This window comes from Manis javanica, chromosome 6, assembly GCF_040802235.1.
Source record: "Manis javanica isolate MJ-LG chromosome 6, MJ_LKY, whole genome shotgun sequence".
NCBI classification, from domain to species: Eukaryota; Metazoa; Chordata; class Mammalia; order Pholidota; family Manidae; genus Manis; species Manis javanica.
The window spans coordinates 118,392,313-118,419,159 of record NC_133161.1 but is presented as its reverse complement, the minus strand read 5'-3'; the positions used below and the strand labels follow the sequence as shown (position 1 = coordinate 118,419,159).

The following is a 26,847-nucleotide window of genomic DNA, read 5'->3' as shown; positions in this document are numbered from 1 at the left end:
TTTGGTATCATTAATCTACAATTACATGAAGAACATTATGTTTACTAGGCTCCCCCCTTCACCAAGTTCCCCCCACATACCCCTTCACAGTCACTGTCCATCTGCATAGTAAGATGGTATAAAATCCTACTTGTCTTTTCTGTGTTGCACAGCCCTCCTGTACCCCCCACGCACTATACATGCTAATCATAATGCCCTCTTTCTTTTTCCCCACCCTTATTCCTCCCATCCCTCCCATCCTCCCCAGTCCCTTTCCCTTTGGTAACTATTAGTCCATTCTTGGGTTCTGTGATTCTGCTGCTGTTTTGTTCCTTCAGTTTTCCTTTGTTCTTATACTCCACATATGAGTGAAATCATTTGGTACTTGTCTTTCTCCTCCTGACTTATTTCTCTGAGCATAATACCCTCTAGCTCCATCCATGTTTTTGCAAATGGTAGGATCTGTTTTTTTCTTATGGCTGAGTAATATTCCATTGTGTATATGTACCACATCTTCTTTATCCATTCATCTACTGATGGACCTTTAGGTTGCTTCCATATCTTGGCTATTGTAAATAGTGCAGCAATAAACATAGGGGTGCATCTCTCTTTTTCAAACTGGAGTGCTGCATTCTTAGAATAAATTCCTAGAAATGAAATTCCTGGCTCAAATGGTATTTCTATTTTGAGCATTCTGAGGAACCTCTATACTGCTTTCTACAATGGTTGATCTAATTTACATTCCCACCAGCAGTGTAGGAGGGTTCACCTTTCTCCACAACCTCGCCACCATTTATTGTTGTTTGTCTTTTCAATGATGGCAATCCTTACTGGTGTGAGGTGATATCTGATTGTGGTTTTAATTTGCATTTCTCTGATAATTAGCGATGTGGAGCATCTTTTCATGTGCCTGTTGGTCATCTGGATTTCTTCTTTAGAGAACTGTCTATTCAGCTCCTCTGCCCATTTTTTAATTAGATTATTTGCTTTTTGTTGAGGAGTGTGAGCTCTTTATATATTTTGGATGTCAGCCCTTTATCAGATCTGTCATTTATGAATATATTCTCCCATACTGTAGGATACCTTTTTGTTCTATTGATGGTGTCCTTTGCTGTACAGAAGCTTTTTAGCTTGATATAGTCCCACTTGTTCATTTTTGCTTTTGTTTCCCTTGCCCAGGGAGATATGTTCATGAAGAAGTCAGTCATGTTTATGTCCATGAGACTTTTGCCTAAGTTTTTTTCTAAGAGTTTTATGGTTTCATGATTTACATTCAGGTCTTTGATCCATTTGTAGTGTACTTTGTGTATGGGGTTAGTCAGTGATCCAGTTTCATTCTCTTACATGTAGCTGTCCAGTTTTGCCAGCACCATCTGTTGAAGAGACTGTCATTGTCCCATTGTATGTCCATGGCTCCTTTATCGTATATTAATTGGCCATATATGTTTGGGTTAATGTCTGCAGTCTCTATTCTGTTCCGCTGGTCTGTGGCTCTGTTCTTGTGCCAGTACCAAATTGTCTTGATTACTATGGCTTTGTAGTAGTATAGCTCTGTATTTCTTAGGCAAATCAGTTCATGTATTATACAACTCAGATTTCTCATCTATAAATTGTTTTGAAGGGGGGAACCATTTTCAGGTTCTAAGAAACCATTTAAGTTGTTCTATTTTGCCAACAAAATCTAAAGCTACTCAAAGCATTCCTAAAGGCCTCAGGAAAAAAAAAAGATTCTCCTCTATAGTCACCATATCCATTCTTGGTCTGCTTTTTGGTGAGACTAATCATCTTTATAAAAAGAGTCACCTCTTCCCCTCTAGACCTCATCAGTTCACCAAACAGTTTTCTTCTTCCTTACAAGTGTTCCTATACTCATATTGCCCAACCTCATCTACATTTGCACCAATGCATGCACCCAGTAGAACTGCCAAAAATGACCAATGGCAGACTTATTTTTCACTTTTGTTTCTAAGTACTCAAGATAAATATAATTAGCAAAATGAAGGGAGAAATTCAGAGGAAAGCCAGGGAAAAACAATTAAATGCCTGCAATTTGATGGGAACTGACCTGATAAACATGGATTCCTTCACAGATAAAAATATACAAATGCCTCAGTATCTTCTGCTGGACTCAGTTTTCAGGTCCCTTATTCAAAAAAGTTCCTGATTTGCATATGTCACAAGACTGCTCAATGTCAAAGCTTAACGTATGTTCTATCAGGATATGTAATCCATAAAAGCCCATCTAAAAATCACTGAATCTTTAAACTAAAAGAGCTTTTGCACAATATCAAATCTGACTACATTCACCCTCCCTTCTCAAAGGAACATCCCTCTAAGATAGCTATAATGTTTATACCAGCCTCAAGTATAATACTTTGTTGCTCATTTTGAGCTGGATTCCATTATTCCATAGCTTTCAGTAAATTAGTCTTCATTCCTCCTTCTGCCAAGAACACATGTAATTTCTCTAGCCTGAGACAATCTTTTTAATATATGAAATCAATGCCATCTTAAACATTTTTCTTTGTAGGTTTTCACTGGATTCTATTCCTCCTACGATAAGTCTGGGATCACCTAAAACTTTCTGTCATGTTCTTTGGACATATCCCAGCTTATAAAAATATTACTTGAGTGAATGGATTGATAAATTAAAAATGCTTTTATTGAACTGAAAAGCAAATATCTCAAAGAAAAATCAATTGACAAATGAATTAAGCAATGCCCTTTCTGATTAATTTTTTGAGATCATTGTTTTTCAAGGCAGAAAGAATTTTAAAAATTCGTTCCATGATTTAAAGTCTTGCTTGATTCAGTCCTAGGTACACTTGAACAGATCCTAACCAATTAAACTTTAAATGGATTAGTTTTAGTAAAAGGCAATGTCTTTTGCATATCTACTATGTAAATTAGCGGTATGTAAGGTATTCTAAATATATGGCTGCCATTAATCCTCAGAATAGACCCTCAAAATAGTTATCATCAACCCCATTTTACAGATGGGAAATTTAAGACTCAGAATTATTATGAACATTCAAATGTCCAAAGCTCAGTGTTTTTAAACCTTTTTCTTGACGACAATGTACACTTTAGATGGAGACCCAGCTTCACATCACACACACACAAACACATGCACATACACAAGTCTATCTACCTACCAATTTATCCATGAAACAGAAAGATTCCTGAAATAATATGAAATGTTCTAATGTTTCCTAGTCTATCACTTTGAAAAATTATATTTTATGATATTAAAACTATTAGACATGTCACACTAATTGTATCCTACCAAGGTCTCCTGATCCACAATCTGAAAAACACTGATGAATTTCCCAGATTGCTGAATTCAAGGTTTTCCACTATGTAACTTGATTTACCTGACAGGTTTTAATCCTAGATATCAGTGCAGAATTGTTACAAAATTCCATGAACTCGAATTCTTGTTCCCGTTTGTGATTAAGCTGGCTACAGACAATGGAGAGCGTGGTCTCAAGTTTTCATAAATGAGCAAGATTTTAGTGTCAGGGTCTCTCCCTTGTTTAAGGGAATGTTTTCGTAATGCCAATAAACGACCCAAATACCTTGTAAGTGAAACAAAACCAAAGAAAACCTCTGGGAATTACCGAAACACTGCCAGTAAAAGTGACAACAGAGTAGCAGTAAGCAGAACACACTCAACAATGATTTATTGAACACCCATGAAGTAAGCCCTGAGCCAAGATTTTATAAACAAGGAAAGGAGTAAGTTCCAGTTCCAGACCTCAAGGTGCTTACAACCTGGTCATGGGGCCAGAAGAAAGACTTGTAATCAGCTAACAACAAAAAACATGGATGTGGAATAATGATATGTTCCTGCAAATGAAGGAATGAATTTTAAATCGGGGTTGTTTTCAAAATAAGAAGTTAGGAAATTCACTTTCAGTGTCTAAAATGACCATCGTTGATGCTGGAAAATAAGCAAACCTAGTCTCTTCTTCTAGTTCAGGCTGTTTATAAAACTTGTATCTATTGTTCAGAATTATCTGTGACTGGGAATTTACTACCTGGAAAATGATGAGCATAACTTTATTTTCTTTCTTCCCATTAGAAATCATGGAAAAGTAAACCATATGATGCAAGAAACTTAAGCTGTTTAAAATAGCAAGCCATTTAAAAAGCCCACGAAACCCTTGGTTTCGCCAAATGCCCATAAAATATCCATCTTAGCCAAAAGAAAATCACTGTCATTGATAAGCGGGCATTTCAGAACTATAGTAATGCATTCTGCTACAGTTAGCATGGAAGACTGATGTTGTCTGAGATTAGAAGATCATTAATTTTAACTTTTTAAAATACCAGGTTCATAAAATTTCTTGGTTCTACAGAAAAATCCACTCCTCAAAAAGAAAAAGCAATGGATGTTTATGTACGAATTCATGTTCATTGTAGGTACTAAATTTTGCCTTTTTAAGAGAACAATGCACTTCTTTCAGAAAGTCATTTGCTAACATCCAACATTTCATTAAAAAAATGACTGTGGCGTGATCTAGGATGCACACCAGAAAACTCTCATGAAGATATTAATCAATGCTAACATTCATAATTATTCTGTGAGGTTAACAAGAGCCTGGGAAGCAAAGGAGAGGAACAAGGATAAAGAGAAAAGAGAAAGAAGGGGGAAAACATGCCCTAAGAGTCTGGGTTGCATTTGACTGACCATCTCTTGGTTTAAATGCTATTTCATAGTACCGGTCTGGGTAGGGACTGGGCTGAGATTAAGGATTAGCTACCATTCCACAATACTTCATTCATTCCTAGAAAATTATCTAAAACAAAAACATTTTCAGTTAGATCCTGAGTCAAACTTGCATTTGAAACCCAGCTTGTTTGCATGTCTGGGTCTGCTAGAATCTCAGAGTTTCTCAAGATCTGCCATTAGAAAAGTGGGGTTCGCAGTCCTGGGCTCTCTGTGCCTTTCTCATACGATCCATTTCACAGGATGTGGAGATGGGCACACCTGGGATGGCTCGGTCTCTTATTACTGCACTGCATTTTTCTGATGATTGTTTTCATTTTCATTTTTTTTGACATTTATGAATCCAGCTTTATATCTTTCAATCAGTAAGGCTTATTTTAGGAAGATCTTCAGAAAAATCCCAAGATAATTTGCTCCTATGTCAGGAGGCCAGATGGGCTGTGCTCCAGATGAAGTAAATTTTCTACTATTAATTGACATATTGATGCTGTGTCTAAATAAAATAGACATCAATTATCAACACATTCCAGGTAAAACAATCACTTAAATCCATTGAATTCTTACCTTCCCATATCAATTACCATTCTAAAATCTTACTCTACTAGCACTTTACGACAAGGACCTTGAGATTAAAAGGAAAATTAATTTAAGATAACATTAATTCACATGTTCTCCCTTCCAAACTCATGTCCTATCTAGGGATTCAATAAGTCTTTCAGTCAAAACCTACCAGTGTTTTGAATTCATCAACATGACTAAAAATTCAATATACTTCAAGAATTTTGTCATTGTCTCATGTCATGCAGGTAGGAAACTGTTAGTTTTATCCTCTTTAAAAACTTAATTTCCAGTTAAAACTAGACAAAATACAAAGTAAATGATTCAAAAATAGCATCTAATTCAGTATTAAATCATGAAATACAGACTATGAATTCAGGAGAATGAACTTCTACTGAAGGATTTCTTGGTAAAAAAAAATTTATTGAGCACCACTGTAGGTCAGACACTGTTTGAGGTGCCAGATTTCCTCAATGCAGCAACAGTCTCCTGGGGCTTACCTAGTACTTTGAGCTGAAGCTAGGCATACAAGAGGTATATTCTGTCACCTCAAAGATGAGAAACTAAGGGTCTTGCTGAGATAACCCAGCTAACTGAACCAGAGTTAGCATACGGCAGATTCTCAGGCTAAACTTCAAGATGACATTTGCATTCTATTTCTGCCTTGATTACTAACATAAGCTTATTCCAGCTAAAATAATCACTTAAATCCATTAAATTCTTACCCTACATTATCAGTCATCATTCTAAAATCTTACTCTACCAGCACTTTACTGCAGTGCTACTAGACTCAACTTGTTCCCTATTATGGGCTTAGTCTTGGAGCGCAGTTCCACAATTATAAACAAAACCTACTCTCATGATGCTAATGGAAAGGTTTGGGTCTTACACAATGGACAAACAACTGGCAATACAGACAGAAGAAATTAACTACTAAAGATGAGTCAGTTTGATGGAACATTTGTCAGTTACTTAAATTCCAAGGAATAAAAGAACTTGGGTTCTCATGCTGAGATACCAACCAGATGGCAATTATGTACAATGTCTGGACATTTAGGAAACCTAGAATAGGAAACAAAATTACTTGCAAAAAAATCTAATAAAGTCCCGGGACTTTTCTGGAGTGATCATAATCTTGTTCATAATTATATTTTTAGTCCTTCATATTTTATACGAGGAAACAGTACCTGCTTAATAAATATAGATTATACAAATGAATAAATGGACAAAGTCCTGTGTTACTGATAAGCTGCTCTAGAGAAAGTGTGGCTTTTTATTTAATATTTATATGCAAATATTAAGGTAAAACTAAGTCATATTTAGATAGAATATCTTTGTATAATTAGACTAAACATGTTCTGGGTTGACAACATGAGTATTTACATGTATAGATTTCAATGTAAGTGATCCAAGAAATAAATCATCAGGTGCTCTGGATCTGGTAAAGTCTCCAATCATGCCTTGCTGAGGGTAATTTACCTAGTGTTTCCAGTGGCCGAATGATTCCAGTTTGCCGGAGACTGGTTTGAAAACTGACAGTCCAGCCTCCTGGTGACTCCTTTAGTCCCAGGCAAACCAGAACACTTGGAAGTGGACTTTTAATCTAAAGCACACAGGCACGCTGTGGGGACCCCTACAGAAGCTACAAATTTAATAGGACTGAATGACCAATGACCCAAGTCATCAGTATACGCACAAATGTTTAAAGTAGAATGTCCTCATATTTGAAATAACTCTATTTAAACTCATTCATCAAATATTTCTGGACTGGACACTTAAGCATTTAAAACATTATGAGAAAACCACATTTTCAAATAAATACTAAAAGAATTTAATGAAAGAGCCCTATACATTTTTTTCAAGAAAACCCACCGTATCACTGAAGTTGATGAAATTCCTTTAATTTTCAAGACTCCATGTATGTGGTATATATTTATGCAACTACAAAATGAAATGAGTAAAAGTTGACATCAGAAAATGAGGTCATGAGGTACCCAAAATAAATATTTAAGTTATCTCTGAACTTGGATTATCCTGAAATATCCTGTTCGATAGAGGAAAATTACACCATATTTTACACTTAGAGTAAGGATAATGATAGACTAAGTTTAAGACTCAAAGAAAATCTCCTGTATTGAGTTTTTAAGGGAATATTTGAACAAAGGAGCAGAAATGTCAGAAAGAAGCACAACTAAATAATGATGCTACCCTCACATTTATTCTGAGTTGTCATGGAGCTGTCTGAAGGTCAAGATGCAATGGACGGAATGTAAGGCAGGACTGCACAGGGGGGAGCAGTAAAAGACAAACAGGGTTTTGATAAAGAGTTGTGCTTATGGACTGCAGATGATACTAGAAGATGCTTTGCTTTTGCTTTCTTCAGTAGAAAACTGTGGAATCAGGAGGCTGGGAAGTTAAGGACAGGGAGATTATACTGCTGCCATGAAAGCAGAGGTCAGAAAGGATTCTAAAGATACCATAATGGCTGACACTGGATGTCAGTCACTAACATTCAGTGCATCAGGTAATGTGGAGAACAGCAAAGTGACAAAGTGAGACCTTTACTTTTGCACTGGAAGGACAATAAAATCTGTGACAAAAGTAGCTTTCACAAAGCTGAGGGATGGTAGCACAGAGAAGTTGGTGACATCAATGGAATATCAAAAATGTATACACAAGGCAACTTATCAGCTGAGCCAGTTCCTCAAGTCACTGTTAAATAACTTTGCTTTTAGCCTTGCTTTTAGCCTATCTCATCAAACTTTTGGAATTAAATGATATTAAGAAAAAATGTATATAAATATTCTGGAGCCAGTGTTATAAGCTTCATTCTCTCAGAAATAATTGCATAAAGTTAAAGTAACAGATGGGCTGATAGAGTAAAACAGGAACAAAGATATTCTCTGTTCAAACACTGCCAACTGCCATCACTTGGTCTCCAAAGCAGTGACTGATAGAAAACAATCTCACTGATATTCCATAAGCTATAAGCATTTATGATCCCATATGGCAAGGTCTCCAGTGTCAAAGCCTCATTACATAATGACTCTTCAGTGTCTGGTCTGAAACTGTCTTTATTAATGCAAGAAATTAAAACAGTACTTGCTTTTTTTCTGTAAGTGTTCAATAACTAAGAAATATGTATAAGTCTTCTGAAAAATTCAAAAACCTTTCCATGCTATCCAGCTATTCTCAGTGATTCTGCCTAAATTGTTTTTAAAAATCCATTTAGCACAAATTCTAAAAGAACAGTGAGAAAATAAATGCTTTATTTTTTTTGAAAAACATTCTAAACACATCTCAGGTTGTAGCTAAATACTATAAAGGCACATGGGAAATTCCAAATTTCCATTTTTACTATAACCTTTTTATGCTTTGTGAAGGTCTGAAAGACTTAGCAACCAACTAAATGGATGTGTTTAAGTCCTACAGAAATTTAGAGATTTAGGTTAGTGACTCAGCAACCTTTAGGTGGGATGCTATGAAGAATAGGTGAAGGGGACTGGTTAGATTAAATGCATTGCATTCATTTGTAATTGGCCCAAAGATTCTAGTACACAGCTAAGGTAAATCTGCTATATCTTTGATGGTGATTAAGAAGCAATGACTTAGTTCAGTCTCCCATGACACAAATGAATAATCTAGAACACGCTTTTGGAAAGACCACTGAGACTCCTGGATTCCATATGTAATATCTCATCAATGAGAACCTGTCAGTACTGTAGGGAAGGAAATAAAGAAATCATGTTTAGCTTGAGAGGCCAAATGAAGAGAATGTTTACCGAAGAATGATATGGCTGCTGTGAGCAGCACCGCTGGGAGGTTAGGAAGATGGCTGGATTTGCAAGCTGTCCATGATTTTGACAAGAGTGACTTCGTGGGTATGGTAGGGAAAGAACACTTAGTGCAGGGAGGTTAAGGAGTCAGTTGAAGTGAAGCTGGTGGGGAGAGCAAGTACTAACAAGTCTCTCAGGGAAGAAGTTTTCTGGGCAGCTGAGAAACACTATAGTAGATGAAGGAGCCATGAGAGCATTTATTTTATCATGAGAATAATTGTGTATATCTATGTGTTGATGAAATGATCCAGTGGGAGAGAGAAACTGAAGATGTAAGAGAGAAGAACGCAGGAAGCAGTCTTTGCTGAGGGAGCTTGGTCCTGGGACAGGAGCAGAAGTTCAGCGCTTGCACTGGGAGGGCGGGCAGAGCACGTGGTGCACATGCAGGTATTCGGGCAGATGTGGTGCGAAGACACCTCGTTCTCCTCCGTCACCCATTTCACAGTGAAATAAGCAGCAAGGGTGCCAGCTAAGAATGAGATGAGGGTAGGGAGTGTTGAAAGACTGATGAGTAGGAAGTGTGAGATAGTCACTCTAAGGCACCAGAGAGTGAGCTGGGCAGGAAAGGCGAATGAATTTCAGACCAGTGCTGGGGTCCCACGTAAGAGTCCAGTTTAATATTTTAAAAGAGCACTAGCTATGCTGATAGAAGGAACACTAGAAGGAAAATGGATATTTTGGTTCTAGCACTAATTTGCCCCTAACTGGACGTGTGCTTTTAGGCAAGGCTCCCAACCTCCTTGGGTCACAGTTTACTCCTCAAGTAAAGAGGGAAAGCTGTGGATCTGCGCCACGTGGAGGCACCAGAAACGTGTGGGGCGCTTTGGGTTGTCTTGGAGACTCCTGGCATTCAAAACTCCAGCTCTGCCAGAGCTCAAGTCCTTCAGTGTACGGAAGAGTTCTGGAAGACTAATGACTGTCCCTCCCCAGTCTCCAGCAGCGCCTCCCTCTGGTGAGAACAGCAGGGGCAGGATCACACCAAGCACCTTCCCAACTCTGAGACCCTCATTCTAACTTTAGGGGTTGATAACCGGGAACCTTGCACTGATGGATAAACCCTTCATCTATTTAATTCACCACTACCAATCCTCTGCCTTGTCCTCCAAAGGATTTTTTTAGTCTGAAAATAGTCTACTAGCCAGGCAAAAGGAACAGAAGTCCAGTTTCCCCTCATTATTTCCTCAGGCCTTAGAGGTACTAATGAGCACTGGAACAGTCTACAGATTACAGCCAGGAAAAAGATGAGCTAGCACAGGGTGATCCAGAAATGAAAAATTAGTTCTTCATTATTGTGGAAACCACTGTCATTAACTACCAAAATAATTAAGCAGAAGTGCTGCCAGCAATAGCAGGAAATGACATTTGGGACCCTGGTATCACCAATATAGTATCAGATAGCATCACACATAAAATGAGAAAAATTAATTTTAATCATATTGACCATAAGGCCCCCAACATGAACCGAGAATTAGTTGAGAAGGGCAGGGCAATTATTAAAGGCAATATATCAAATTCTACTCAAATGATCAGTGGGGTGCTGCAGGCATTGCTGTCAGTGACCTTGCTAGTTGACACCTTCATCAATGATGTGTAAAAGGAAAACCAGCATGTGAATGGATTTTCAAAAATGATTCTACCATGGGAGTTATTCCAAGTGCAAGCTTCCAACATCACAGTAATAACTTAAGGAGAAATGAATGCAGAGGTTCCTGGGAAGATTTAAAATTCAAGTCAGGTAATTACACGGTGAGGTAACACAGACAGATGGGAAAAAGTCTAGGTGAAAATCTTAAATAGTAGGATGTTGAAGAGGAACAGAATATGCCACCTCAAAATTGTGCCACTTCGGCTTATTGCATATTTTGAATTAAAGGTACTTAAGAAACAGTAATTAAGGGCACTCTGACACTCCTTTTTCCCTCTGAAAGAAGGAAATAAATCTCTCATGTTAAAGGCACCCTCTCCCTCCCTGTTCCAGGAGGATAAAAGGCATGCTTATTACAGAAATAGAGAATTTAGGGCCAAGAAGGCCATGTAAACAAAACTTTCACTGCTTCACTAATATGCTTTGCAAAACACCAATCCCTTTATTTTGTCAATTCTCCACCATACCGCCTCCTCTTAGCCTCTGGCAACCCCCTAACTATGTTTCTATGGATTTATGTATTCCAGATACTACATTTAAATAGAATCATACAATAAGTGTCCTTTCATGTCTGGTTTCATTCACTTAGCATAAAGTTATCAATGTTCATCCACCTTGAAGCACATGTGAGTACTTCATTCCTTTTTATGTCTGAAGCCAAGGTGCTTTTGAATTATGGTATTAATTTCAAAGCATGGCATGGACCTATCTTCCTATTTTGACTGACAATACACAGAACTCAGCAGAAACCTGGATTAATACAACTCTTAAGGAAAGAAGAACAATGAATTTACCTTACTAATTTTACAATCAGGGATTGTTTATGACACTCAAGATTCTCATCTTTCAAAGCCATTTTTTTACTTCTTAAGTGACATTTAGATATCTACTAATAATACCTACTGAACAGAACAGTCATTAACTATGGATGAGCTGGCAGCTTGGGAATTCCTTTGCTGGGATGTAGAAGTGCATTGCACTGTTGAGTGTGCACTGCAGTAGGAATCAGAGACTGTGGTTTTTTGGGGTTTGCTTTTGCTCTTTTTTCTGTCCAGCCAGAGCTAATGCAATATGAGTGACATGAACAGAAGGAGTAGTTTCTCTTTCAGTGTCAATCACACCGATGCTCAGAGTTATCATGAACCTGCTGCTAAGCTGGTAGGTTGATTCACACCAGGGATGGAGGGACATGTTCCTTTTCTATGAAATATCATGAGTAGGTTGTAGAAAAAGTCAAAGAAGATTTTTCTTCTTCCTTTTGTCATCTACATCTCCATGCTGTGGGATCTTTATTTTAACTATGTCCATTACAGAATGTCTGTATTTTCATTCACTGTCAGAAACAGAGTGAAGTAATTCATGAAATAGAACATTGGTCTTAACTGTAATTTTTCATGCTGTGATTATAAGTCATACTTTTTCTATTATTTGGCTTATATGCTTATGATTTAATTGAACAGATACTTTCCTATTATGATACCTGGAATAGTGAACTTTTAAGAACCTCAGTCCATAGGACTGAAGTAGAATAGCAATCTAACTTGATTTTCTAATGATACCTTTGAGGAAAAGAAATGGTCCCTTTTTATATATTGCAACAGGTTTTAGAAAGAATAGTAAGAAACTAAAGGTGCATTTACAATGTATAAATTTTTCTCCAAGGAGACATGATTTTGTTCACTTGCATTATAGATAGTTGAGCAAAAACACTATGCAAAAATAACTGAAATTTTACTCTTTGCTTGTGTCTTTCTTATATAAATGTGTATTTTAAAAACTGTGGTTATTATATTTACTGAATTTAAATGAGGTGCAGAAATTAATAGTTGCCCCAAAAGCTTCTAGAATGTAATTAACTTATTACAAAAATGCTCCAGATTGGTATACCATTGCTACAAAAATGTGTTAAATAGCTGTAGTAGCTATAAATTGAAGATAAGTTATTTATATCCTTTAATGTAATTGTAGTCATTCATAAAACTAAATTCCATCCACATAAAAATGAATTCATTGTGCCAAATCAGCTATTTGGAATATAGTTTGTAATGAAAGGTACAGAACAAGAAGCACATATATTCAACAGAACAGGACTTTATAGCCCCTTGCATAATCCAGAGAAATCAGACCAGATAAAATGCTGAGACACAAAACAACACATGGTCAGTGTAAAATTTGATGAATCTATAAAAACGAATGAAACAATGGCCCCAAACTCCTGAGGCTTCACAACTGCAGGGCCGTCTTGGTTATGAAGGTGCTTTGCCACAACACAGAGATAACGGAGATTTACAGTGTAGCAAGAGGCAGAGCAGAGCCATGAAGTTAGAAGACTTGTGAATTATGGAAGAAGCAGAAGAGGCGGCACAGTGTTTTTCACAAGACCAACTTGCTGGAAGCCTGCACTGTCCACCATTGCAACACAATGCTGTGAGACACCCAGGTGGTCCCCAGAGAACTCGGTATCACGTACTGTAGCAGTAAACACTGGCATACAGGAATTGCATGTTTATTTCATAACTGAATTTTGACAATTGGGAAATGTTACTGGAAAGGAGGAAGAAAGCTCCATGTTTCTAGGAAATAAAGTTATGGTGAAATGGCAGCTATGTATTTGCAGTGTTCTTCCTCGTTGGGTTGTTCCATGTTCTCATCCACACAGACCCTCTTGACCTTTAACTGGTGATGCTGTTTTAACTATTTCCTTCTACCCCGTGTTGGTCAAAGAGTGAGGAAATAACCTATTTTCCCCATGAAATATGTGATGATTTAAAAACAAATATGATGATTATAACAAGAAAATAGGCACAAGTCTCCAGCAGGCAACCCAGACACATATATAAGAAATGGGTGAGAAAACAAACTAATGGTCAAACATGTTAAAAATAAAAGGATCGCATACACGATGAGGTGTCATTGGGAATGTCAGATTGGCTAAGTGTCTGGATGAGGCACTGGAGTGGAAAGGGGGAGAAGAGTAAGATGGGCAGAGTAAACAGGGAGGAAAGTAACGACAGTAACTGCGGAGCTGCTTTCAGGTCGTTTCGTTTCAGAGGACGAGAGACAGAGCGCTCGCTGGAGGGAACAGAAAGGCAAAGTGAGAGTTTATTTATTTGTTTTTTAGTTGGGAGATAGAGGCATGAGTAGCTGGGGTAAGAATCCTGGAGAGGAGGAGACGACATACAGGCCTGGTGGAGGCATGTGCCCCAGACAGTAGGAAAGAGCCAGACTCAGAGGAGCAAATTCCTTAACTTTCCGAAGCCCAACTTCCTACCTTAAACTAAGACGACAATAAAAAAACATTATGCAAATAACATCTGGCCTATAACAGTTTATTTTAATTAAAAATTTTAATATAAACACTATCTGTTACTACCAGTGGCTTTTACACAAATATAGATAAGCTCAAAAGCAAATTCTCTGGCAGGAAAAAGGACATGCTACTTCACTGTTACACAAAATGCAATTCATTTCAAAGGATTCATTATAAGGAATTAAATTAACATATCTATAAAATTATTGAAGATATAAATATTTATATATACACATATATATGCACACACACGTGTATGCATATATGTACTCTGGCAAACAAAGTCAGAGTCAGAAACAGGTAACAGACAGAAGGTAGATTTTCAATTCACACACATGGGTTTGAATTCGGGCCCTTTCAATTTCTGGCTCATTCTTATTTGTTGCTGTATGTTTGAAATCAGTATAGTGGCTAGCTTACTGAAAATTTATAGAAGGAATAAATGAATAAAGTTTCACTTCTTGACCTTTGGCTCCTTTATCTGTAAATGAACTAATAATACTTCCAATTCAAGTGTGTTAAGAGGCATAGAAATAACCAAGCAGAAATACAGGGTCCAGCACGTAGTTGGAGCTGTGTGGTAAATAACAATCTTTAGTAGTAATAGTAAAAACAATAATCATTTGAAGAATTAAGAAAAACTTCAAATAAACAGAACTTGATTATTCCTAAAATCTGAAATGCCCCAGTAAATGCTATCAGTTTTAAAATAACTTTTACTTGGAAACACCTTTTCAGAATTTTTACTAAAGTGACATAATAAGTATCAAAGAGTTACTTCCCCAATTTGAGTCCTTTGGTGTGATCCATCGTGCTACAGAAATTACTACCGAAGCACACACACGGCAAAACTATTACTATAGAAAAGTGTTTCTCTGCTTTGCTCCCTTCATTTGTTTGTGTTTCCTTCATATGAGAGTAAACATAACAAACACAAAAATAAAAACACTGACATAATTTCTATTTCTCATTTAAATTTCTCATTTCTTGCCTTTTTAAAATGACATGTCTAATAAAAGCCAAGATTAACAAGCACAGCCAGAATATTCCCTTCCATCTCCAAGTTAAAAGATCATTTTATAGCATGGATATAAAATTGACAAAAACCCTCGTACACCAAAACTGTTCCCTAGTTTTACGTATATAAAATCTTTCAAACAATAAAGATTTTTAAAATGTAGAGTGGTAGACAGGGACAGAGTAATTCATGTACATGTCAGTTTACCTACAAATATAAATTCATCATATGTCCAAGTTGTGTCTTTTCTATATTCTTTATCTGTGCTGTACCTGACTGAATATTTAATATGAAGCAATGCCTTTATCTGCACACATCTTTGTCTGGGCATTTGTACTGGGTTGAATAGTGTCCAGGAAGAGATATGTTCAAGTCCTGTGAATGTGACCTTATTTGGACATAGGGTCTTTGCAGATGGAATTAAATTAAGGATTTAGGTATTAGAACAGCCAGATTTAGGCTGGGCTAGAAATCCAATGTCTGGCATCCTTGTAAGAGAAGGGAGAGGAATATTTGGGGACACAGAGACACAAAGAGGAAAGGCATGAGAAGGCAGAGGCAGACATCTGGAGCAGTGCAGCCACAAGCTGAGGAATCTTATCTCCCAAAGCTGGCGATAAGCGTGGAATGGAATTCTCCTTCTGAGACTCTGGCCTTCAGAGCTGGAGTGAGTAAATTTCTGTTTTTTAAGCCACCAAGTTTGTGCCAGGAAATTAATAAACATTCAACAAAGAAAGAGAAGTGAAGGAAAGTGACCTTTGTTGTGTACTGACTGTGAACCAAAGGCCATACTAAGTGCTTTGCATTTTATCTCATTTAATCTCACAAAATCCTGGGTAAACAATTGCCCTATTTTACAGAGGAAGGATGTAAAAATTAGAAAATGGACTTTCTGTAATATTATCACCGGTCTTAGATTCTAACAGAACACTAGATCTGATTAACTATAGATTAAAGTGAAAGTATTTGTGTTTGATATTATAATTATTATATGCTTTAGTAGACATATTCTTCTTCAAGAGCCTATGGCAGTTGCTTTTAAGAAAAGTTACCAAAAGTTGAATTTTAAAACAATCATTTCTTTTCCCATTTATATTTTAATAAAAGTTTAAAATAATTATTTTACACGAAAACCAATGGCACTTTTAATGTTCTGGCAATAAACATTTAGAAGTTGAATTTAAAAATTTTTTCAACACCATCAGAAAACACAAAGTCTACGGATGAATTTAACAAAAAATATGCAAGATTTGTATGCAAAAAACTATGCAACAATGATAAGAAAAATTAAAGAACATTGAATTAGAGGACCCAATATTGTTCAGATGTCAATTCCTCACAATTTGAAATATAGGAGAATCAAAGTAATCCTAATAAAAACCAAGCAGTAATGTTTTTTTTCTTTTTGGTTACAATTGACAATCTAGTTCTGTAATTTATATAAAAAAATCCAAAGGGCTTAGAATAGTAAAATGATCTGGAAAAAGAAAAACAAAGATGGAAATTTCAAAATGCTTGATTTCAAGACTTATTACCCAGCTGTAGTAATCAAGATAATTTGGTAACTGCATATAGATAGTCATATGATACATCCATGGAACCCATGGAAAGTCCAGAAATAAACCCATACATATATGGTCAATTGGTTTTCAACAAATATGTCAAAGTAATCCAATGTAGAGAGATTTGCCTTTACAACAGATGGTATTGGAACAATAAGGCATCCATATGCAAAATAAATGAACAAATAAGACAAAAAATTAAAAATGTATCAGAGACCATAATATAAAACCTATAAAGCTTCTGGAAGGGAGCCAAAGAGAAAATTTTCATGATAAAAATTAGGCAAAGATTTCTTAGATATAACATAAAAGGTATGTCCCATAAAAGAAACAAAATTGATAAACCAGATCTCAATAAAATTAAAAACTCTAAAAAACACTTTAATAAAACAAAAGGATAAACCTTAGACTGAGAGAAATTATTTGCAAAATGTGTCTCTGATAAATATCCAAATATATGTATTGTAAAACTTTAATAATTCAATGACAAAAAGAGAAACAGCCCAACACAAGATGAGCAAAAGCTTTGAAGAGACAGGTCACTGAAGAAGAGGTATGAGAGGTTCATATCACATAAAAAGATGTTCGACATCATTAGTCACTAGGGACATGCAAATGAAACCACAATGATATATCAAGACACATATATTGAATGGCTAAAATTATACAGCATCAACAAGTGACACCACTGAGTGCTGGCAGAAACATCTGGAACACTCAAGCATTGTTGGTGGACATGCAAAAAAGAACAGCCACTTTGGAAAATGGTTTAGAAGTTTCCTATAAAGCTAAACACATACTCACAACACTCATAGATGGTACGACATCACATACCTATACTCAAATGTTCAAAGTTATAGCGGTTTTATTCATAATAGCCAAAAGTTGAAAACACCCAATGCCCATGGGCATATGAATGGATTATACAATATCCATTTAATGGAAAACCATTCAGCAATAAAAATGAATGAACTATGGATACAAGCAATCACATAGGTGAATCTGCAAAGCATATGCTAAGGGAAAGAATCCAGACACACAAGGCTACATACTGCATCATTCCATTTAGGCAAAATTATAAAGACAAAAAACATATCAAGGATTACCAGAGCATGGGGTTGGGGTAGGGGAGGGGTAGGGGACTGACTAGAGAGAAGCTCAGGTAAACATTTTCAGGTGACAAAAATATTCCATATCTTGACTGGCATGATGACTACACAATGTTTACATATGTCAAAACTGGATCCATACACCTAAACGTGGTGAATTTTACCTTGTGTACTTTATGCTTCAATAAATATGCCTAACAAATATTTCCATGGCAAAAAGGAGGCTGTGTTGCTTGGGAGTTTAGAGTAGCTATAAAATAGTACCTTTCCTTCTAAAGTTTTATTAACACTTTGTTCATCAAAAAGTCTGACATTCCAGAGCAAATATAAGATCCCTAACCAAATAAATCTATATATGGATCTTTTACTAAAAAATATTTTCTTTTAAGTAACAGTCAGCACTATCATTTCCACATAATTCTTAAAGATCCTTTGTCATCCTTTGTCATCCCTTGTTTTGATAAACTAAACACAAAGTACCTCTTTAAAGACAGGTGAAACACCCCTCTCTCAGGTGAAAACGGCCCATAAAGTTTTTAGCTCTATGTTGTTACAGTATTGTTATTATTATTTTTTTTGATAGGGCATCTCTCATATTTATTGATCAAATGGTTGTTAACAACAATAAAATTCAGTATAGGGAGGTCAATGCTCAATGTACAACCATTAATTCATCTCAAGTCTAATTCTCTTCAGTCTCCAATCTTCTGAAGCATAAACAACAAGTTCTTACATGGTGAATGAATTCTTACATGGTGAATAAATTCTTACATGGTGAACAGTACAAGGGCATTCATCACAGAAACTTTCGGTTTTGATCACGCATTATGACTTATAAACAATCAGGTCAAATATGAATATTTGTTGATTTTTGTACTTGATTTATATGTTGATCCCACATTTCTCCCTTTATTATTATTATTATTTTTATTTTTAATAAAATGCTGAAGTGGTAGGTAGATGCAAGATAAAGGTAGAAAACATAGTTTAGAGCTGTAAGAGGGCAAATGTAGATGATCAGATGATCAGGTGTGTGCCTATGGACTAAGTATTAATCCAGGATAGACAAGGGCAGCAAGACATCCACGGATGCAGAAGATTTCTCTCAAAGCAGGGGGGTGAGGTTCTGAGCCTCACCTCTGTTGATCCCCAAATTCTCACCTGATGGCCCCCCTGCGACTGTGCCTGTCTTAGGTTGTTCCTCCCTTGAGGAATCTCACCCGTCTCTCGCTAAACAGTCATCTTCCGGGGCCATACAGGGAAATGTAAAGTTGGTAAGTGAGAGAGAAGCCATATTGTTTGAAAAGGTTACTTTTTACTTCTTTGCAGATTTATGCCCTGTGGCTTCTATGCCCAGCACTTGTCCCGAGGTATCTTTACCACCTGGAGGAATTATGATACTCGGTAAATTCGATATGAGGCACGAATTCTATTTAAGGGTTGTAATTAGGAAGAAAGAAGAAAAGCTACAGATGAAGCATATGGAAGGAAACATGGGAGGATTGATTATTTCTTTGACATATCTTCTTGTAGAGTACCTTAAGTATGTATAGGTTTTAAACTACTAACTAATTTGCACACACATATTAACATAATAGGAATACGGTGACATAAACAAAACAAATCTATAATTACCATACATCTCCAGTGAAGCCAAGAAAACCATTTAGGCACCCTAGGCATTTGTGAAAAATGGTCTATGATATGAAGGATATTGTCCAACTGTACTTGAACAGTCTGAGAGAAATTAGACAAATTAAAGCAGCCCATTTCTGGGATCTGTTCACATCCCATATGTTCTTTTAACCGTAGATAGTCTATAGTCATAAGATTTTGGAGTGCTACACCTTGCACCCCTCCCAACTCCTGGTTGAGTTCCAACAGTACAGATCCGGTCAAATTCGTTGTCTCACTGTATGCACATGCCAGCCTAGACATCTCCCTCCTCATTCCTATGGCAAGTCCAGGAGATGGTGGGATGGATGCAGCCACGACTGCAGCATTGCCCGGATCCCTGTGGAGGCTTTTTGATGATCATCCCCCGGCACAAGTCCTCCAGAGAGTGCTGATGCCAGAAGCTCCTCCTCATATCATATCTTAGTTCATTTTCTGGGTATCCAAGCTAGGCCTTGATCTTCTGCATAGAAATAAACAGACCCTTTGCCCACACTTTGACATGCCCTCTATATCACTGTCCAAAACTCATTGGAGGTCAGCACACAGTAACTGCTTTTTTTTTTTTTTTATTAAGAGAAAGGAATATTATCAGAAAAGAGTACCTCCATAGCTGATCATCTGACACCCTTTAAGTGATCAACATTAAGGATATTTAAAGCATGCGTTGATCTTTGATTTACCAATAGTTTTATCCTATCAAGGAGTAATCCCCCTTTTCTTTCTTTCTTTCTTTCTTTCTTTTTTTTTTTTTTTAATTTTTAATCTACACTTACATGACGAATACTATGTATACTATGCTCTCCCCTATATCAGGTCCCCCCTAACAACCACATTACGGTTACTGTTCATCAGCTTAGCAAAATGTTGTAAAGTCACTACTTGTCCTCTCTGTGTTGTGCAGCCCACCCTCCCCTTTCTCCCTCCCCCCCATGCATGCTAATCTTAATACCCCCCTTCTTCTTACACCCCCCTTATCCCTCCCTGCCCACCCATCCTCCCCAGTTCCTTTCCCTTTGGTACCTGTTAGTCCATTTTTGGGTTCTGTAATTCCGCTGCTGTTTTCTTCCTTCAGTTTTTCCTTTGTTCCTATACTCCTCAGATGAGTGAAATCATTTGGTATTTCTCTTTCTCCACTTGCCTTATTTCACTGAGCATAATACTCTCCAGCTCCATTCATGTTGCTGCAAATGGTTGGATTTTTCCACTTCTTATGGCTGAGAATTATTCCATTGTGTATATGTACCACATCTTCTTTATCCATTCATCTACCAATGGACATTTAGGTTGCTTCCAATTTTTGGCTATTGTAAATAGTGCTGCGATAAACATAGGGGTGCATCTGTCTTTCTCTAACTTGATTGCTGCGTTCTTAGGGTAAATTCCTAGGAGTGGAATTCCTGGGTCAAATGGTAGGTCTGTTTTGAGCATTTTGATGAATCTCCATACTGCTTTCCACAATGGTTGAACTAATTTACATTTCCACCAGCAGTGTAGGAGGGTTCCCCTTTCTCCACAGCCTCGCCAACATTTGTTGTTGTTTGTCTTTTGGATGGCAGCTATCCTTACTGGTGTGAGGTTATACCTCATTGTAGTTTTAATTTGCATTTCTCTGATAATTAGTGATGTGGAGCATCTTTTCATGTGTCTCTTGGCCATCTGTATTTCTTTTTTAGAGAACTGTCTGTTCAGTTCCTCTGCCCATTTTTTAGTTGGGTTATTTGTTTTTTCTTTGTTGAGGCGTGTGAGCTCTTTATATATTCTGGACGTCAAGCCTTTATCGGATCTGTCATTTTCAAATATATTCTCCCATACTGTAGGTTTCCTTTTTGTTCTATTGATGGTGTCTTTCGCTGTACAGAAGCTTCTCAGCTTAATGTAATCCACTTGCTCATTTTTGCTGTTGTTTTCCTTGCCCGGGGAGATATGTTCAAGAAGAGGTCACTCATGTTTATGTCTAAGAGGTTTTTGCCTATGTTTTTTTCCAAGAGTTTAATGGTTTCATGACTTACATTTAGGTCTTTGATCCATTTTGAGTTTACCTTTGTATATGGGGTTAGACAATGGTCCAGTTTCATTCTCCTACATGTAGCTGTCCAGTTTTGCCAGCACCATCTGTTGAAGAGACTGTCGTTTCCCTATTGTATGTCCATGGCTCCTTTATCAAATATTAATTGACCATACATGTTTGGGTTAATGTCTAGAGTCTAATCTGTTCCACTGGTCTGTGGCTCTGTTCTTGTGCCAGTACCAAATTGTCTTGATTACTATGGCTTTGTAGTAGAGCTTGAAGTTGGGGAGTGAGATCCCCCCTACTTTATTCTTCTTTTTCAGGATTGCTTTGGCTATTCAGGGTCTTTGGTGTTTCCATATGAATTTTTGAATTATTTGTTCCAATTCATTGAAGAATGTTGCTGGTAATTTGAGAGGGATTGCATCAAATCTATATATTGCTTTCGGCAGGATGGCCATTTTGACGATATTAATTCTTCCTAGCCATGAGCATGGGATGAGTTTCCATTTATTAGTGTCCCCTTTAATTTCTCTTAAGAGTGACTTGTAGTTTTCGGTGTATAAGTCTTTCACTTCTTTGGTTAGGTTTATTCCTAGGTATTTTATTCTTTTTGATGCAACGGTGAATGGAATTGTTTTCCTGATTTCTCTTTCTATTGATTCATTGTTAGTGTATAGGAAAGCTACAGATTTCTGTGTGTTAATTTTGTATCCTGCAACTTTGCTGTATTCCGATATCAGTTCTAGTAGTTTTGGAGTGGAGCCTTTAGGGTTTTTTATGTATAGTATCATATCATCTGCAAATAGTGACAGTTTAACTTCTTCTTTACCAATCTGGATTCCTTGTATTTCTTTGTTTTGTCTGATTGCCGTGACTAGGACCTCCAGTTCTATGTTAAATAACAGTGGGGAGAGTGGGCATACCTGTCTGGTTCCCGATCTCAGAGGAAATGCTTTCAGCTTCTCACTGTTCAGTATAATGCTGGCTGTGGGTTTATCATATATGGCCTTTAATATGTTGAGGTACTTGCCCTCTATTCCCATTTTTCTGAGAGTTTTTATCATGAATGGATGTTGAATTTTGTCAAATGCTTTTTCAGCATCTATGGAGATGATCATGTGGTTTTTGTCTTTCTTTTTGTTGATGTGGTGGATGATGTTGATGGATTTTCGAATGTTGTACCATCCTTGCATCCCTGGGATGAATCCCACTTGGTCATGGTGTATGATCCTTTTCATATACTGTTGAATTCTGTTTGCTAATATTTTATTGAGTATTTTTGCATTTACATTCATCAGGGATATTGGTCTGTAATTTTCTTTTTTGGTGTGGTCTTTGCCTGGTTTGGGTATTAGGGTGATGTTGGCTTCATAGAATGAGTTTGGGAGTATTCCCTCTTCTTCTATTTTGTGGAACACTTTAAGGAGAATGGGTATTATGTCTTCTCTGTGTGTCTCATAAAATTCTGAGGTAAATCCGTCCGGCCCCGGGGTTTTGTTCTTGGGTAGTTTTTTGATTACCGTTTCAATTTCTTTGCTCGTAATTGGTTTGTTTAACTTTTGTGTTTCTTCCTTGGTCAGTCTTGGGAGGTTGTATTTTTCTAGGAAGTTGTCCATTTCTTCTAGATTTTCCAGCTTGTTGGCATATAGATTTTCATAGTAGTCTTTAGTAATTCTTTGTATTTCTGTGGAGTCTGTCGTGATTTTTCCATTCTCATTTCTGATTATGTTGATTTGTGTTGATTTTGTTTTTCTCTTAATAAGTTTGGCTAGAGGCTTATCTATTTTGTTTATTTTCTCGAAGAACCAGCTCTTGGTTTCATTGATTTTTGCTATTGTTTTATTCTTCTCAATTTTGTTTATTTCTTCTCTGATCTTTATTATGTCCCTCCTTCTGCTGACTTTAGGCCTCATTTGTTCTTCTTTTTCCAGTTTTGATAATTGTGATGTTAGACTATTCATTTGGGATTGTTCTTCCTTCTTCAAGTGTGCCTGGATTGCTATATACTTTCCTCTTAAGACTGCTTTCACTGCGTCCCACAGAAGTTGGGGCTTAGTGTTGTTGTTGTCATTTGTTTCTATATATTCCTTGATCTCTATTTTGATTTGTTCATTGATCCATTGATTATTTAGTAGCATGTTGTTAAGCCTCCATGTGTTTGTGAGCCTTTTTGTTTTCTTTGTAGAATTTATTTCTACTTTTATACCTTTGTGGTCTGAAAAATTGGTTGGTAGAATTTCAATATTTTGGAGTTTACTGAAGCTCTTTTTGTGAGCTAGTATGTGGTCTATTCTGGAGAATGTTCCATGTGCACTTGAGAAGAATGTATATCCTGTTGCTTTTGGATGTAGAGTTCTATAGATGTCTATTAGGTCCATCTGTTCTAGGGTGTTGTTCAGTGCCTGTGTGTCCTTACTTATTTTCTGCCCAGTGGATCTATCCTTCAGGGTGAGTGGTGTGTTGAAGTCTCCTAAAATGAATGCATTGCAGTCTATTTCCCTCTTAAGTTCTGTTAGTATTTGCTTCACATATGCTGGTGCTCCTGTATTGGGTGCATATATATTTAGAATGGTTATATCCTCTTGTTGGACTGAGCCCTTTATCATGATGTAGTATCCTTCTTTATCTCTTGTTACTTTCTGTGTTTTGAAGTCTATTTTGTCTGATACTAGTACTGCAACCCCTGCTGTCTTCTCACTGTTGTTTGCCTGAAATATGTTTTTCCATCCCTTGACTTTTAGTCTATGCTTATCTTTGGGTTTAAGGTGAGTTTCTTGTAAGCAGCATATAGATGGGTCTTGCTTTTTTATCCATTCTATTACTCTATGTCTTTTGATTGGTGCATTAAGTCCATTTACATTTAGGGTGACTATTGAGAGATATGTACTTATTGCCATTGCAGGCTTTAGATTCGTGGTTACCAAAGGTTCAAGGTTAGCTTCTTTAGTATCTTACTGCCTAACTTAGCTCGCTTATTGAGCTGTTATATACACTGTCTAGAGATTCTTTTCTTCTCTCCCTTCTTATTCCTCCTCCTCCCTTCTTCATATGTTGGGTGTTTTGTTCTCTGCTCTTTTTAGGGGTGCTCCCATCTAGAGCAATCCCTGTAGGATGCCCTGTAGAGGTGGTTTGTGGGAAGCAAATTCCCTCAGCTTTTGCTTGTCTGGGAATTGTTTAATCCCGCCATCATATTTAAATGATAGTCGTGCTGGATACAGTATCCTTGGTTCAAGGCCCTTCTGTTTCATTGCATTAAGTATATCATGCCATTCTCTTCTGGCCTGTAGGGTTTCTGTCGAGAAGTCTGATGTTAGCCTGATGGGTTTTCCTTTATAGGTGACCTTTTTCTCTCTAGCTGCCTTTAAAACTCTTTCCTTGTCCTTGATCCTTGTCATTTTAATTACTATGTGTCTTGGTGTTGTCCACTTTGGATCCTTTCTGTTGGGGGTTCTGTGTAATTCCATGGTCTGTTCGATTATTTCCTCCCCCAGTTTGGGGAAGTTTTCAGCAATTATTTCTTCAAAGAGACTTTCTATCCCTTTTCCTCTTTCTTCTTCTTCTGGTATCCCTATAATACGAATATTATTCCTTTTGGCTTGGTCACATAGTTCTCTTAGTGTTGTTTCATTCCTGGAGATCCTTTTATCTCTCTCTATGTCAGCTTCTATACGTTCCTGTTCTCTGGCTTCTATTCCTTCAATGGCCTCTTGCATCTTATCCATTTTGCTTATAAATCCTTCCAGGGATTGTTTCACTTCTGTGATCTCCTTCCTGACATCTGTGATCTCCCTCCAGACTTCATCCCACTGCTCTTGCATTTTTCTCTGCATCTCATCCCATTACCCTTGCATTTTTCTCTGCATCTCTGTCAGCATGTTCATGATTTTTATTTTGAATTCTTTTTCAGGAGGACTGGTTAGGTCTGTCTCCTTCTCAGGTGTTGTCTCTGTGATCTTTGTCTGCTTGTAGTTTTGTCTTTTCATGGTGATAGAGATAGTGTGCAGAGCTGGTGCAAGTGACCGCTGGAAGAGCTTCCCTTCTTGTTGGTTTGTGGCCTTCCTCACCTGGGAGAATAGCGACCTCTAGTGGCTTGTGCTGGGCAGCTGTGTGCAGACAGGGCTTCTGCTTCCTGCCCATTTGCTATGGGGTTTATCTCCGCTGTTGCTGTGTGCGTGGCCTGGCTGGGGCTGCTCCTCCAAAATGGTGGAGCCCCTTTGGAGGGGGAGCGGCTGGGAGGGTATTCATCTCTGTAAGGGGCCTCTGTGCTCCCTGCTGCCCAGGGGGTTAGAGTGCCCAGAGATCCCCAGATTCCCTGCCTCTGGTCTAAGTGATCTGTCCTGACCCTTTAAGACTTCCAAAAAGCACTCTCCAAACCAAAACAACAACAGCAACAATGAGAGAGGGAACAGAAAAAAAAAAAAAATAAGGAAAAAACACTTGACTTTTTTTTTTTTTGTCCTCAGGCGCCGGTCCCAGGCACCCGCTCACTGGTCCTGCTGCCCTGCCTCCCTAGCACCAGGGTCCCTGTCCCTTCAAGGCTTCCAAAAAGCACCTGCCCACTGGTCCTGCAGGGAAAAACGCGCGATATTCTTTGTCCTCAGGTGCCGGTCCCAGGCACCCGCTCACCAGTCCCGCCGCCCTGCCTCCCTAGCACCAGGGTCCCTGTCCCTTTAAGGCTTCCAAAAAGCGCTCGCCAAAAAGAGAAAAAAAAGGGGAAAAATGCGCGATTTCCTCCGTCCTCAGGTGCCGGTCTCAGGCACCCGCCCACCGGTCCCGCAGGGAAAAATGCAGGATATTCTTTGTCCTCAGGCGCCGGTCCCAGGCACCCGCTCACCAGTCCCGCCGCCCTGCCTCCCTAGCACCGGTGTCCCTGTCCCTTTAAGGCTTCCAAAAAGCACTCGCCAGAAAGAGAAAAAAAAAGGGGAAAAACGCGCGATTTCCTCCGTCCTCAAGTGCCGGTCCCATGCACCCGCTCACCAGTCCCGCCACCCTGCCTCCCTAGCAGTGGGGTCCCTGTCCCTTTAAGACTTCCAAAAAGCACTTGCAAAAAAAAAAAAAAAACCACTTCCGTTTCTTTCCACCCACCGGGAGCTGGGGGGAGGGGCGCTCGGGTCCCCCCGGGCCGGGCTTGTATCTTATCCCCTTCGCAAGGCACTGGGTTCTTGCAGGTGTGGATGTGGTCTGGATGTTGTCCTGTGTCCTGTGGTCTTTATTTTAGGAAGATTTTTCTTTGTTATATTTTCATAGCTCTATGTGTTTTTGGGAGGAGATTTCTACTGTTCTACTCACGCCACCATCTTGGCTCCGCCTCCAGTATTGTTATTATTTTAAGATCGGTTAAGTCAAATCTAGTTTTCTGTTTCTTCCAATTTACACTGCAAAAATTCCCACTTTATGGCGGTTTCCTATA

General features: G+C 37.9%; 1 protein-coding gene across 5 annotated transcripts in view; it reads right to left on the bottom strand.

Moving 5' to 3' along the window:
* PDGFD (platelet derived growth factor D) overlaps nt 1-26,847 on the bottom strand; it is a 232,595-nt gene that overhangs the window by 118,763 nt on the left and 86,985 nt on the right. The gene's annotated exons all lie outside the window — the stretch shown is intronic.